Source organism: Falco cherrug, chromosome 1 (assembly GCF_023634085.1).
Source record: "Falco cherrug isolate bFalChe1 chromosome 1, bFalChe1.pri, whole genome shotgun sequence".
Lineage (NCBI taxonomy): Eukaryota > Metazoa > Chordata > Aves > Falconiformes > Falconidae > Falco > Falco cherrug.
This window is the reverse complement of record NC_073697.1, coordinates 90,568,152-90,581,481: the sequence shown is the minus strand read 5'-3', so window position 1 is coordinate 90,581,481 and position 13,330 is coordinate 90,568,152. Positions and strand designations below refer to the sequence as shown.

At 44.3% G+C, this 13,330-nt stretch overlaps 1 long non-coding RNA gene across 2 annotated transcripts in view; it reads right to left on the bottom strand.

Moving 5' to 3' along the window:
* LOC114017554 (uncharacterized) overlaps positions 1-13,025 on the bottom strand; it is a 46,021-nt gene extending 32,996 nt beyond the window's left edge. Inside the window, exons 1-6 of one of the 2 annotated variants that reach the window (XR_008732582.1) lie at positions 11,488-13,025; positions 10,620-10,739; positions 10,366-10,469; positions 9,675-9,724; positions 7,943-8,022; positions 5,071-6,945 (exon numbers count right to left, since the gene is read on the bottom strand). This is a non-coding gene — a long non-coding RNA (uncharacterized LOC114017554). Of the gene's footprint in view, positions 1-5,070; positions 6,946-7,942; positions 8,023-9,674; positions 9,725-10,365; positions 10,470-10,619 lie in introns of both variants that reach the window. The other variant, XR_008732581.1, reaches the window with a different exon arrangement.
* Between the last annotated feature and the right edge of the window lie 305 nt (positions 13,026-13,330).

Below are 13,330 nucleotides of genomic sequence, written 5' to 3'. Positions count from 1 at the left end.
ATCAGATGAAGCATTTAGAAGTTGTCCTGTGTTCCACGAAGTCAGAGACAAATGATGCCCAGATGAACAGGCAACCTCACAAGTTTAGCCTTAAACATTATGAAATCAAAGAGAACCTTCCATCATTCCAACTCTGAATTGAATGAACCAGTGGGATAACCCTCAGTTGGTCTTGGGAAAAAGAGGGTTTCTGTGAGGTTTGCTTGGTGACATCCCAAATGACTTCCAAATCTCAGAATAAAAGGAAAGGTGGATCTGATGGTTTGCGTTATTCCCAACCTCCAAACTGAAATGTGGTACCACACTGAAAAAATACTCAACACCCCTCCCCCCAAACACCAAAACCAGGAGGAATTGTTCTACTATTCTGTTCTATTAAATTCCAGTGACACTGACAAACACCCTCCCTGTTCCTCAGTACAAATATTTTTCTTGCTTTAAGAATGCTGCGAGAGTCCTGAAAAAGGAGCTGGGTTTCTGTGCATCAGCTGAGTCAGAAGGTGCCATTTCTACATAACAGCTTTACAAATATGATTACACCCTGAAGCACAATGCTGTGCTCCATGGGACATATCTGACCCACACACTGCCTTTTCAACTCTGCTTTTTCTGAATCATGTACATTATGAGTGAATAGGAAGAAAACATGTAAACAAGAACAGTAAAGGTTGTTGCAAGTTCATTAATTCTGATCACTTAATAAGCTGTAAATTGAAGTGCATGAATTCCATTCTCTTGAACACCAGGATAAATTTGAAGAATCTCTATTGACTTAATTTACACTGATATGCATTAGAATAGTTTCTGGCACAGTCAGGATCAAAATAATTATTATAGCAACATTCAAGACCAGAAGGCACCTAGTTCCCATCTAGATAATTGAAGGGCAGATTTTAAAAAAGTAAAGAATTTACCAATTAAAAAAAAATAAAAAATCTTAATTCTTTTTTAAAGGTGATGCAGAGGCATGGCCATGGGGCCCACGCAATTCAGGGCTGCAGGACTGGCTTTAAGAAGCAGGGTGATACTTTGCACCTAACTAAAGAGAACACAGTGCTGTGCAAAAGGGCAACTACTGTTCTTCATATCTGCTTCTCAGAGAAGAAAAAGATGAACTGTACACAAGGAGGCAGAACTATTTGAATAACTTTGTCCAGGCAATATTCAGAGTGGTACTGATATGTTTTGGAGCTCTTTGCTTACAAGTCCCCTCAGAGGTCATGAGGAATCCAGGAGGATATCTTTCAAAGACAAGCATTGCTTCTGAATTCCTTACTCTGGGGTTAGGATGCTGTCCACAAAATCTTACACTAGCTTTCTTGGAATATAAAACACTTGTCCCCTTCCAGGGACTAAAAAGAAACCCTAGGATCTTAAGGAACACCTTAATTTTCTCAAAAAATGACACAGAAAGGCATCACAATGGGAGAAGGAACCTCAGAAGTCTCCAAAAAATTTAAAAATAAATCACTGGAGCTGCTCAACTGCAATACCACGAAGTTGCCTCTGTCTGCTGCTGCTGGTGGTTTGTCTGCAAGGAAGTCCCAAGAAAGTAGATCTAAAGCGATGCCCTTGAAACATGGAGCTATATGACTGCCCGAAAATGATCCAGCGAAATGTCTACAGAGCTCCTCCTGCCGGCTGTTTTCTTGGCGGTCCGAGCTCTTCCCAATAGACTCGACTTTAGGTTTGTCTTTCCAGGAAGTTGGAAATGAAGGGAGGCAAATCTAACACCACATCTTCCTTATTTGTCATAGCAATAAATCAGCATGATGCCACAATGTCTCTCGTATCGCTGCCCATTTACTCTCTGACTTCCCAGACAGATGGAGATGCTGCGTCTAAAAGGCTGCAGTCAATGCCAGGATCAGGGCAATGCGGCAGTTGCAGAGGAGCTTGGGGAGCGGGAGGAGCAAAGGCAAGCCAGGCTGACAGCAAGGCCGGCAGAGACAGGACCTCAGTATAAAGGGGCACAGTGCCACAGTGACCAAGCAAGAAGAGCAGAGCAGGTCTGGTGACAGTAACCACATTTAGCCAGGAGCCCAATGACTGTCAAACAAACCCATAGGGATGAGCCAGGTCTGAGGCCAAGCCAGAAAGTCAAAGTCAGGATCAGCAAGGTCCACAGCGAAGCACAGACACCCCCAGCCTACCCCAGAGGAGGACCAAGGACAAGGGCAGCTCTGTGCCATGGCTCCCAAGCGAAGTGGGAGGCCCCATCAGGTTCCTCCCCAGCTCTCTGGCACACAGCTCTTTTCACAGCACTCTGGTCCCAGGCTACACTCCACCATTCAAGGGCAGACCTTGAACACCAGCAGCCAAACCTGCAGGAGAGGGGGTAGAAGTTGTAAAGTTAGCTGGTGCACCCAGGGCCCTGACAACACACTGCCTCACATAGTCAGTGAAGAACGTAAAAATTATTTACGTACTGACAAAAGAACCTGGGTATAAACATGCCACAGGGGTTGGCAGTGTGAAAAATTGACAATCTGTACTTCAGCTGTTGCAGGGTCTGGTCAGGAATGACCTTTGCAGGGCACTGTATGTGTGCTTCTGTTTTGCCAGTCTGTTGGGAAACACTTCTTTCTAAGCCAAAGTAAATTAAAACTGCCACTGGGATGTAATGACAAAGCCCCTCCAAGTTTTTCACCTATAACCTAAACCAGAAAAAAATGCAATGTAGACTAATCCTGGCTTCCTGTTAAAAAATCCATCCATACCACATACTCCTCTGTGACATTTCAACTGCTCAGTTCTTTGGTCAAACTATGTCCCAAAAGAAGAAAACAGATGAGACATACTGGCATCCCATTTCCTAGCTCCTCACTGGTGATGTTTGCCATAACCCTGCATTGCTAAATCTCGCAGGCACGTGTGCCAGTCTACACTCCCAACCCTGCCTGCATGAGGAGGTAAAACATCCTGAGGCAACAAAGCTCAAGTGGCAGGCAAGAACTATCTTCAAAAAAAGAGCTCGTCAAATCAACAGGGTGACTGTGATTATCTTACTAAGTTACAACAGGAAAATTCAGACAGACACAGAGGGGAAGGGAAACAATGTGAGGTGAGCATCCCAATAGTGTTCCCAGCTGGACTGTCACTGATCCACTACTTAGATAAATCTAGTCTGCCCAGCAAAGGCTGCATGGCTACCAGCAGAGAGCAATGGTCTACTGGAAAAAGAATTTCTTTTATCAATATTGATAAAAACAACCATCCCCAGATTATGTAAACTATTTTGGAAGAGTCACATTAACAAAAAGGACCCATAATTTTGCTGAGATAGCCAGGGATATATTTTGTGTCCTTCTGTATACAGTACCAAATGTATACAGGACTGTTACTAAATGTGGTTCCTCTGCCAAGAAATTGTATTCCCCGTACTTTTTATTTCCAGTGTGAAAACTTTAATGAAACGTTTTAAACTAAAGCCGTTTCCTTGGAGCTGCCTCTGACCTTCTTTTCCTCCTCTCAGCTGAATCTCCCTGCCAGGATGAATTCGGACCTAATGTCTGCTCCTCCCACCAGGCTTTTGGATATGTGACAATACTGTAGTCACTGGGAGCTGTGCCTGCTGGTATCCATTGTCTTGTATCCAGTTTGGGAAGGGCTTTTAAGGAGAAGCCCAGGATGAAACGTATGAAGATTCCAATGATTTACAGGAATGGTCAACCATGTAGCTAGTTTCTGCACACATCTATCAGCAACTTGTGAGCCCTTAGCAATTAATTCACAAGCCTCCAGCGCAGGAATGGTTCAAGGCTCAAAAGGAGGTTTTTGAAAGTTAAAAAAAAAAGAAATTGAAACAAGGGACCAATCTGAAACTACTACAACCCTGTGCACCAGCTAGAGCTGTGGTAGGATACTGGGGGAAGTACAGAGGGACTGCCTATCAACCTGCCACGCAGAAATTGTTACATTCCCTAAAACAGTTCTGACAGGCACAGAAAGGGGATACACACTGACCAGAACGGAGCTGCTGGTTGTGCTGTGTAACGCATCTGTTCTATCGGTTCGGTGACAGGCACAGCACGGATGTGCAGTCTGATCACAGCCACTGCCAACTACAGCCAAGCAACTACATCACAACACTGGGGTCCCAGTGCAGTGACAGGAGATAATGTACGGTCCAAGAAAGGCGCTGCTCATAATGGAGATGCTGAGTAGGGTGCATTGCCAAGGTAAAACAGGAGTGGGTCTGTGGGACAGGGGGGATATAGAGCATCAGCAAGTTGCAGCAAGCTGTGGCTGGTGCAAGGGCCTGGATAATCCAATGATGAAGCTCACAGTATGGTAATGTATTACCAGAAGGAAAGCAAGTTATATGTCTTATTTACAATCAGTCATAATCTGTGGGGACATTATATGCCCATACCCCATGACGTCGTCTGTGTCTCACTTTGTATGATGTCATCTATACTGCCTGCCCTATATAGTTTAAGTACATGAACAAACATACACCTTGGTAGAAAGTAAAACTGCTTTCTCTGTTAACACCTCCTGTACTCACACTGCAAACAGGGTGCAAAAACCTTTGCAGATATCTATCCAATTCCCACATTAAATCAGTACTTTACTTGATAAATGCTTTCATTTAAAGACCAACTACCTGCTAGGCATTCACAACTATGCTTGAGGCCTTTGTCTACAAACTCTTAACTTTTCTTCTTCAGCCCCCTGTCCCCCCTTTCCATCAGTGTTCTGCAATTTGCCAGCCTCCTTTATGTCTCAGTTATGTCTGCACAATGTGAGGCAGGCAGACCCATGTGCCCACAAACAGAAAAGCTCCTCCAGCTCACAATAACTCAGCAGGCTTCTGTGATTTTCACAGACTGCATTACTGTGTGCCCATGTCTGCTGTCAAATTACTGCCTGGACACAGGCTCCATGGCTAACCTCAGTCTTACCCCAAACATGAAACTGTCCCCGAGCCCTCAGAAACATTCATCTTCTCTTGCAGCAGTTCTTATACGAAGTGGTGTAAACCTGGCTGATGCTTCTAGGAAACAAAGAACATGCTTACCCCTCCGAAGACATGTTATGATTTTATGTCCTCTTTCTGCAACCTACCGAGAGTGGCTGTGCTCCTTATCACGCATGTAAAACATGTCAAAACAGACATGAAGGGCAGACAGTCATCCTGAGGTTTCTAAAGGAAAGCAGAGATTAAAAGCCATAAAAAACAATCCTTCACACATAGCAGAGGTTGAAAAATAAAATCTAAACCTAAGTTCATTTTCCTTTTTAGTGCACCTTCTGCCAGTCCCAGGACTGTTCTAACCTCCAGTTGCTTGTCATAGCTGTAACAGCACAGCAGTGAGGAAAAACTGTGAGCACAGTTACCCCAACCTTAGCTGCCTTCCCCTTAAAGTCCCCACCCTGCCCCACTCTATCTGATGCTGTGAAAAGACCATATAATAATGGGAAGCTGCTCCTGGAGCTCCTACAAGGGAAACAGTTCTTTCCATGTTTTGCCTTATTTTAAGTATCTGTACATAGGAAAGATGGCACACACAGACCACACAAAACCCTGTAATCGAGGCAAGATTTTCTCAAGTCATAGATGTTATTGACTGTAATTGCTGTTGTCTGTTTCGACCTTCTCCTCGAGGTGTCTCCACCTCCCATTACAATCTCACAGTGAAAGAAGTTCCCTGGTGGTCTGCAAAGAAGTGAAAGAACAAACTCAAGACAGAAGTGACATTGTTTATATAACATAAAATTCATTCCAAATCAACAATTCAGACAAAGTAACATTGTTGCATAAAAAGTAGACCAAAAGATATTACATTGACAGACAGTGCTACTAACAGCAACATTTTGCATATATAAAGCATTCTGTATTCCAAAGCCTAAAAATGTTTTTAGAAAAAGATCCTACTATTCTTCAGTATTTTACAGAAAAAGTGAGGCATGAGGTGTAAGTCATTCATAGGGCTTTGTCAAATTAAATGACAGTCTACCACCAGAATGAAGAATAGAATCTAGGCTTTCTAACCCCTGTTACTCAGTTATGTGCATTATTTTAAAGCAGCCCTTGTATTTACACATTTTAGTGTAGGCTGTGTAAAAAGGAGCACTAAAGCAGAAAGAAACATGTGTTCTCCATCTTAAAACAAGATTTTCCTTTTGGAATGGCAATAAGGATACCCTGCAGCCTTAGGTTTTCTATGCAGCCATAAAGCCTTAGTCCTCTTGACTGTGCTGGTAGCCAGGATAACCCCCAATCCATATTCTATGCCCAGTGCATGCTGGAGGAGGTGAAGATAACAAAGCCTGTGACAGAACTCCATCAGGGAAGTCCTTTTGGGCCCCATTTCCATCAGCTCATAAAAGGAACAGCCTGGACCCACATGCTGGGCTCTGCTACGGCTGCTCCAGGCTGTAGCTCTTCATTTGCAAAAGAAATGACCCATTCATTTCTCTCTGACCTCTGCAGGCACTTCAGACTGCTGACCTCATCTGCCGATGGCCCCCACCGCTGCTGTGAGCTTCCTCAAACAGGTGCTCCTGGACCGAAAACTCTGCCTTCCCAGGCAAACTGAACTAACACAGCTCCAAGAATCCTGTATCAGGGCTCCCAGGGGACTGCTTGTGCACAGGTTGGGAATGTTCAGCCCTCAAAGCATTTATTTCCTATGCAGAGGCCATATGAAAAGGAGGCACAGATGAGAGGATATAAATTTAACTGAGTCAACTGGAGTTAGAAAAATGTACTTGCCTGCATGTGCACATGCACTTGACAACACAGATCTCTTCCCTGCAACTACTGACAGCTGCAAAGTGTAGCTGCACCTCATGTGAGCTTGTGGTTGTACAAACAGGTCCTGCGGTTCCTGTAGAGAACCAAGTGGCTTGTGATCAGGGTGTTCCCATCTCCGCAGTACATGTCAATGGATGGAAGGTGACAATGCTACTTCAGCAGGGGAGTCCGCATTGCTTACACTGCATTCCAGGAAAAAGACATCTCTTCAGACACACTTATCGCCCACATTTACCTTGGCATTCGCAGCCTTATTACCAAGAGTATCACAATCCATGTTTTTTGCTCTTAACAGCCTCATTCTAGAGAGAAGATTACACCATTTCACAGCTAAGGTCACAAAGGCATTCAGTGGCTGAACTGGGAATTCAGTGCTGATTTTAAGTCCAAGTTCAGAGCCCTGCTCACTGGACTAATCTCTAGACAATAACATTTTTCTACTTGGCAGAGAGGTGGGAGCTTTCAGGTCTGGAATACTGAGGTCTTCAGATGGAGTCACAGATATACACAGCACAAACTAACATAATTCTTCCATAAAAGTGGCATAAAAATAAAGCAGACTAGGTCAGTTCTTCCATTGGTCTCCAAAGAACACCCAATTATCAGAACTAACATAACCATCTTTAGTAAGTAAGCTGTTTTGGAAGCTGAACTGTTTGTTCCAAGTGCCACACAGACACCAGCTCTGGCACTGGCAGGAGAGGCCTGTGAATCAGAGCCCAAAATCTGATGCAAGAGAAACTTGGGCCATCTCAAGCTGCTTTCCCCAGCAGAGAACAACCCTATTAGTTTGAGAAAGTCCCCTGCCTGCTTTCTCTCTGAGTAATTAAGAGTGAAATCCTCCTCTCAGTGACCCCAATGCTCTCAGCCTAGGCTGATTTACACATGAAAGGAACCCTCTGAGGGGCTTTCTCCCTTTCACATTCACAACCAGGCAGGACCTATAAATAAAACCTTTCTGAAAACAGGAGCTTTCAAAAAGGTCTGTGTATGTGCACAAATGTATATGAGGGAAAGGGAATGGATGTGTGCACTTGAGAATGCGTGTGTGTTTGCATGCAGATGTGAAGAGTGGGTGAGAAGAATGTGCATTCATACGCCAGCCTGCATGCAAACAAGTGTACTCAGAAAAGCATCTACATGGATGCGCGAGTATGCACAGGTAGTGGGAGCACTTACAGGAAGCAAGAAGGCACGTCCAGGCTGGCTTCCAGCTAGCACAGTTCCAGGGGACATTCACTCAAGCCAGCTGAGTCACTCTAGAGTTACACACGAAAAAAAAAAAGAGCATATTTAGACCCAGTTGTGCATACAAAACTATGCCTGTGATGCACTTTCCCTCTACAAAGCAGTAAAGTACTTGCAGAACAAAACACTAGTGTTTCACAGTGCTTCAGATACAACATGGAATGGGACATAACAGAGAATCAGGTCTCATGGCATGTGTTCCTATGGCTTTGACAGGAGGTGAGATTCTTCAAAGGCTGCATCTTCTCAGCTGACCAGGAGAGAGAGAGAACAGTGTTGCATTTTCCAGGGATGTCATTGTTCAAAAGTATTTTTTAGTTTGTTAGAACACAATGCCCCTCAAAGTTTGAAAAATAAACAATGGGACTGATGCCATGAAAAAGAAGGTCAGAAAATCAAATCAACTGTGACTGCCTTTACAGTAGCTTATAAATACAAAACTGCCTATAATCTGTTACTCTCCCTCCCCGGCTGTCCTGTTCACCCATGTGCCCAGGCAGTCAGGATGTTTCCCATTCCATGAGGCCTAAGAAGGACCCTACACAGCTTCCAGGAAACTGGCAGTTAGTGTGACCCTGCCCTAATACAAAACAGGTGACACAGTTCTGAGCCAAGCCAGGACAGACTACAGGGTTTCATAAACCAGGTACTGGTCTGTCTTTGCCCCAGTAAGAGGAGGCTTTTTAAGATCTGGCTACAATATGATAATTTGAGAACTGCAAACTACTTCACTACTCCTGACCAGCTGAATCATTGGCTTACTGAAACAAACCATGCCCCTACTCTGTGCCAGTGCCAGGATGCTGACTATATATTCACTAGCACCACTGGAGCTGCACCACTACCTGGTGGGAGGCTCCAGGGTGTGAGGCTGCAGGGGTGCTGCAGCCGGCACTGTTCTGACTTCATCACTGCTAATTGCAGCTCTTAGATCTCTCCCTACCCAACTCTTACACAAATATTTACAAGAAGCTGGCAGAAAAAAGCACAAAGCAGGAAACATAAGGAGGGCAAAGCCTCACAGAAGTGCATAGAGCACAAAATGTCTTTTCTGTGAGTTCAAAAAACTCTTCCCAGCTCCTTGCACGAAGCAGAAGAGTGTGAACAGGGATGCAGAGTTCCCCTCCTACTGAGCCGGCAGCTAAAGCCCTCCCCCAGTTCCCAGGGTCTTCAAATGAAGATTTGCATAGTACTTCCAGATCATTCCCGAGAGAAGGGACAATGGCTCTCTCAACGCCCTCTTCCCCCCTCCCAAAGCTGATAAAGCCCTGGTGAAAAGGGGAACAAAGGATTTACAGATGTCGGAATATTGATTCCTGCAGTTCCAGGACTACAGGGAGAAGATGAAGAACCCTCCCGAAACTGTGAAGTTTGAGACACAGACACTATCTCTGCAGTGTGAACTCTGTTTGTTAAGACAGTATCTGACGGAGGAAACATTGCTATTCAAGAGAGATGAGCAGGTCCCTGAAAACTTGAAAATGCACAGAGATGAGATTACAGTCTGAAATCCAAATGAGTGCATTTGTTGTTCCCAAACCTCCTAAACGGAGAGGCGCTACCAGTGAAAGCAGTTTGCCACCAGGCGGGCCAGCCCGGCATTGCTCTGAGAGGCTTCGGCCCCAGCTGACCGTATTAAAGGCTTTTATAAATCACACCTCACCAGCGATTCATGCTGTTATCCATGTCCTCTTCTGCTATCCACCACTGCAGCTAGGAAAAGTAAGAAAAATAAAGGTGAAAGATGAGTCTTTAGAAAGCGTCCTTTGAGTCTGAGTTATAGTGGAACCTCTCTATCTCAACACTCACTGAATTTTAGGCAGTTAGCTGAAAGCTAAAGCCTCTTGCCTTCACAATTGTTTCTGTGGTTAGTACATACAAACCCAAGCTTTCTTTTTCAGCAGAGCAAGTCAACTCCACCTCTAGTGAGCACCATCTCACTGCAATTGTTCAAATTTTGTTAAACTGAAAAGCAATACGATCCAAAATGTTACATGTCACTGCTGCATACGCAACAGGAGACATTTACTGGGTAGCCAAGTCAGATTACAGGATTTCTGGCCTGACCTCCACCTGTCCCACCACCACACAAGTGACTGACTACCTGCACTTCATTTTTTCCTTTTTTTTACCCCCTTTTTCAGAGCTAACTTTGTAAAATCTTTGCACTCCAGAAGACTCCCAGGATGCTAGATCTTTTGGAAAAATCTACATGTTGAAACTTCCTCAAAATGTTGAATTTAGAACTGGATATTAAAGGATGATAAGCTAGCTTCTAAATCAAGCTACAGGCCCTTAAATAGCTCAGCTCTGGAATTCAAATGAAGTCCTTTCTGTGAGGCAGCAGCTCTTACCAGTGAGTACAAGAGGGGGTTTTCACACCACAGGTCAATAATCCAGACTGAGCTACTGAGCCAGTAGCAGAGATAACTGTTCATTCACCGGTATTTTCCCACACCTTTGTAAAAAGACATGCTGTCAGGCTGACTGCAATTATCACAGTGATAACTATTACATAGCGCATAGTTAAACATATTTTATACAACTATATCAAAACATTCTTCACAATCCTTTAACAAAAATAATCTAGGTTTCTTCAAATACCTACCTGTCTTCCCTCAGCTAGAAGAAATTTTTCACATGGAATCTTTTGTCTTCCAGCAGTCTCTCTCAATTTACACCACATTTGAAGATGACATGAGTCAGACCCATTAGACTCCTGACACACCTAATATGAAGATTAATTGAAACGGCTGGGATGATAAAGGCTAAGAAAGTCCCATTTTAAATCACTGCAACTCAGACTGCAGTGAAACCGCCACCATACTCAGGTTCAGGACAGAAGTGAACTCCATTTTTAGTTCTCTCCATGAACCCCTTGGAGGTCCATAGGTAGAAGTGCTCACAAGGTACTTTTTAACATGGGGCAGCTGCATTAAGAGTTGCCACTACTACATACTGCTTTCTGTGAGCATTTCCTTCTCAGAAGAGCATTTTCAAGACTGTCAGAGGAGTGAAGGTGCAAGGCAGAACTAGGGAGGCAGCACACCTCGGCTGCTCTCATCTCCTGCTGGACACTTGCATGTTGTTGTTTGAGGCTACTGCAGCAGCACAGCTCATGTCCTTTTCATTTTAGAGTACCATTCCTCATCCTAGACAGAGGTTTGCTTCTTGTTTTGTGGATCCTTTTTTGTTTTCTCTCATTTGTAAACATTAGTGTCTGTTGCTTACTTAGAGCTCTTTTTGCTACAAATGAGTAGTTTTGTTTATGTAGCTCCTGCTATAAAAACACCACCATAATTTGCTTTAGGATACAGAACTTAATCTTGGTTTCATCAATTAAAGATTATACAAATTAATTCTTGCATCTTCTGTTCCCAAGAAAAGTCACATGCAAATTCCTTTTAAAAACTCTGATATTACACATCTTGTAAGCACAAATCCCAGGGATGCAGGTGGAGAAAGGCAAAATCTACCTGCAATGTGGACAAGAACTTCATGACATAACATTCCCAACCTCATTCAGCAAAGCAGCTGTGCGCACACATGGTGAGCTGCAGTGATTTCAGGTCTGTACTGTAGAAAATGCATCATGTTGGTGAAGACTGAGTAACACTCCTGTAGGTACACACAAAGCCACCAGGGAGTAACTTATCCTTTCAGTATGTAAGCAAGACTTAAAATTAAATGAAGTAACATGAAAGAAAATTACTGGAAGAGGTAATTGTGATTTTTTTTAAAAATAAAGATAATAACAAAGAAACCAATGTACTTATTATCAGTTTACACTGCAAAAATGCAATAAACAAACAACTGAGCAATATCTTTATGCCAAGGTACATTTCACAACAGCCTTCTGAGATCCTGGCCATCTTACCATTCCCATAAACTACACAGTAAATTTGGACATGAGCCCTATTCCAAGTGAAAAAGGGAAAAGAAATCACACTCCCCAGCAGCAACCACCACTTCCTACCATCTAACAATGCTGTAACAGCAACGCAGCCACGCTACGTGCTTTGGTCTTGCCAACAGAAAAGTGACGGGTTTCAGGGGACCAAGGTGAAATGTGAGTCTGCACTACCCCTGGCCAGAGCAGCACTGTGCAGTAACAACCCCGAACCAGGACAGAGCTCTTGCACTTTACTTAAGCTCATCTTCATCTTTCACAGATGCCTGCTTTGAATGACAGAGGAACCTGCTCCTTCTCCTTCCACAAACATTTATACCTTGTTAGAAGAAAAATACAATTTCTTCATACCACTCCCTCACAGACAGACCTTAACACCATCCCACCCTGAAAGCCTGTTTCTCTGCTTTCCACTTGGCCTGTTTCAGTCTCCGCATCCACTACAAGAGTCCTCTCATTTTACTGTGAGGTTTTAAGTGTTTGAAAATGTACTCTCCATCTACGCGGTTTCTACCAAAGGTCAAACAGCCAACCATCAGGCTGCAATAAAGAACTGCAATAAAGTAAGATTTAGCTATTTGCAAATTAATTATGATTTTTTTTTTTCCTGCAGATCTTTTGTGTTTATTCAAGTGATATTACTATTTCAGCAGAATCATCCCAGGAACCCACGTAATTAAAAACACATCAGTGGTTACAAAACTGCATTTCATTAGCATCTTTTTTACTGTCACGATTGAAGCAGCTTTTATATTGCACTAATGGGATTGGTCCCTCATGTGAAAAAAAAAAAAAGGTCTCAGTAACAAATACAACAGACCTTCCCTGCTGTTGCATAAAAGAAACTCAAATACAGCTGTGCAATCGCTTTACCACCAGGAAAGTCTACATAGGATGGCAGGCCAGTCTCCTAGGCCACCTACGCTGAATGTACAGTCTCTGAAACTCACAGCCATGCATGCTGGGGGATACCACTCCCCAAGCCTGTACATGATGGCACATATCAACATGCTTCCTTCCGCTCTGGAGAGCTGTGCAGTCACAGGTCCCACCCAGTGTTGCCCTTCTACACCTGTTAGAAGCCAGCACAAATCACCTAGCTGCCACAGCCACCCCCCTGCCTCCGTGCCCCTCTGCAGGCCCCTCAGGAGCCCCAGGCTCCTCCGCTCCTGCTCCCCTCACGGCTGCCGCAGCTCGAGCGCTTCAGTCCCCTCACGCCTGGGACGACCCCAGTGTGTACCCCCTGTCCCCACAGCTCCGGCGCCGCTCACAGGGAAGCCTCCCCCGTCCTTTCGCCACCCGCACGCCGCCACCACCCCTCAGCACCAAATTGGTGCCGCCTCCCCCCCGCGAACGACACGCCGCGACGCTGACGTCACAGCCAGCGCCTCCCGCCCGCCCCAAGGCCG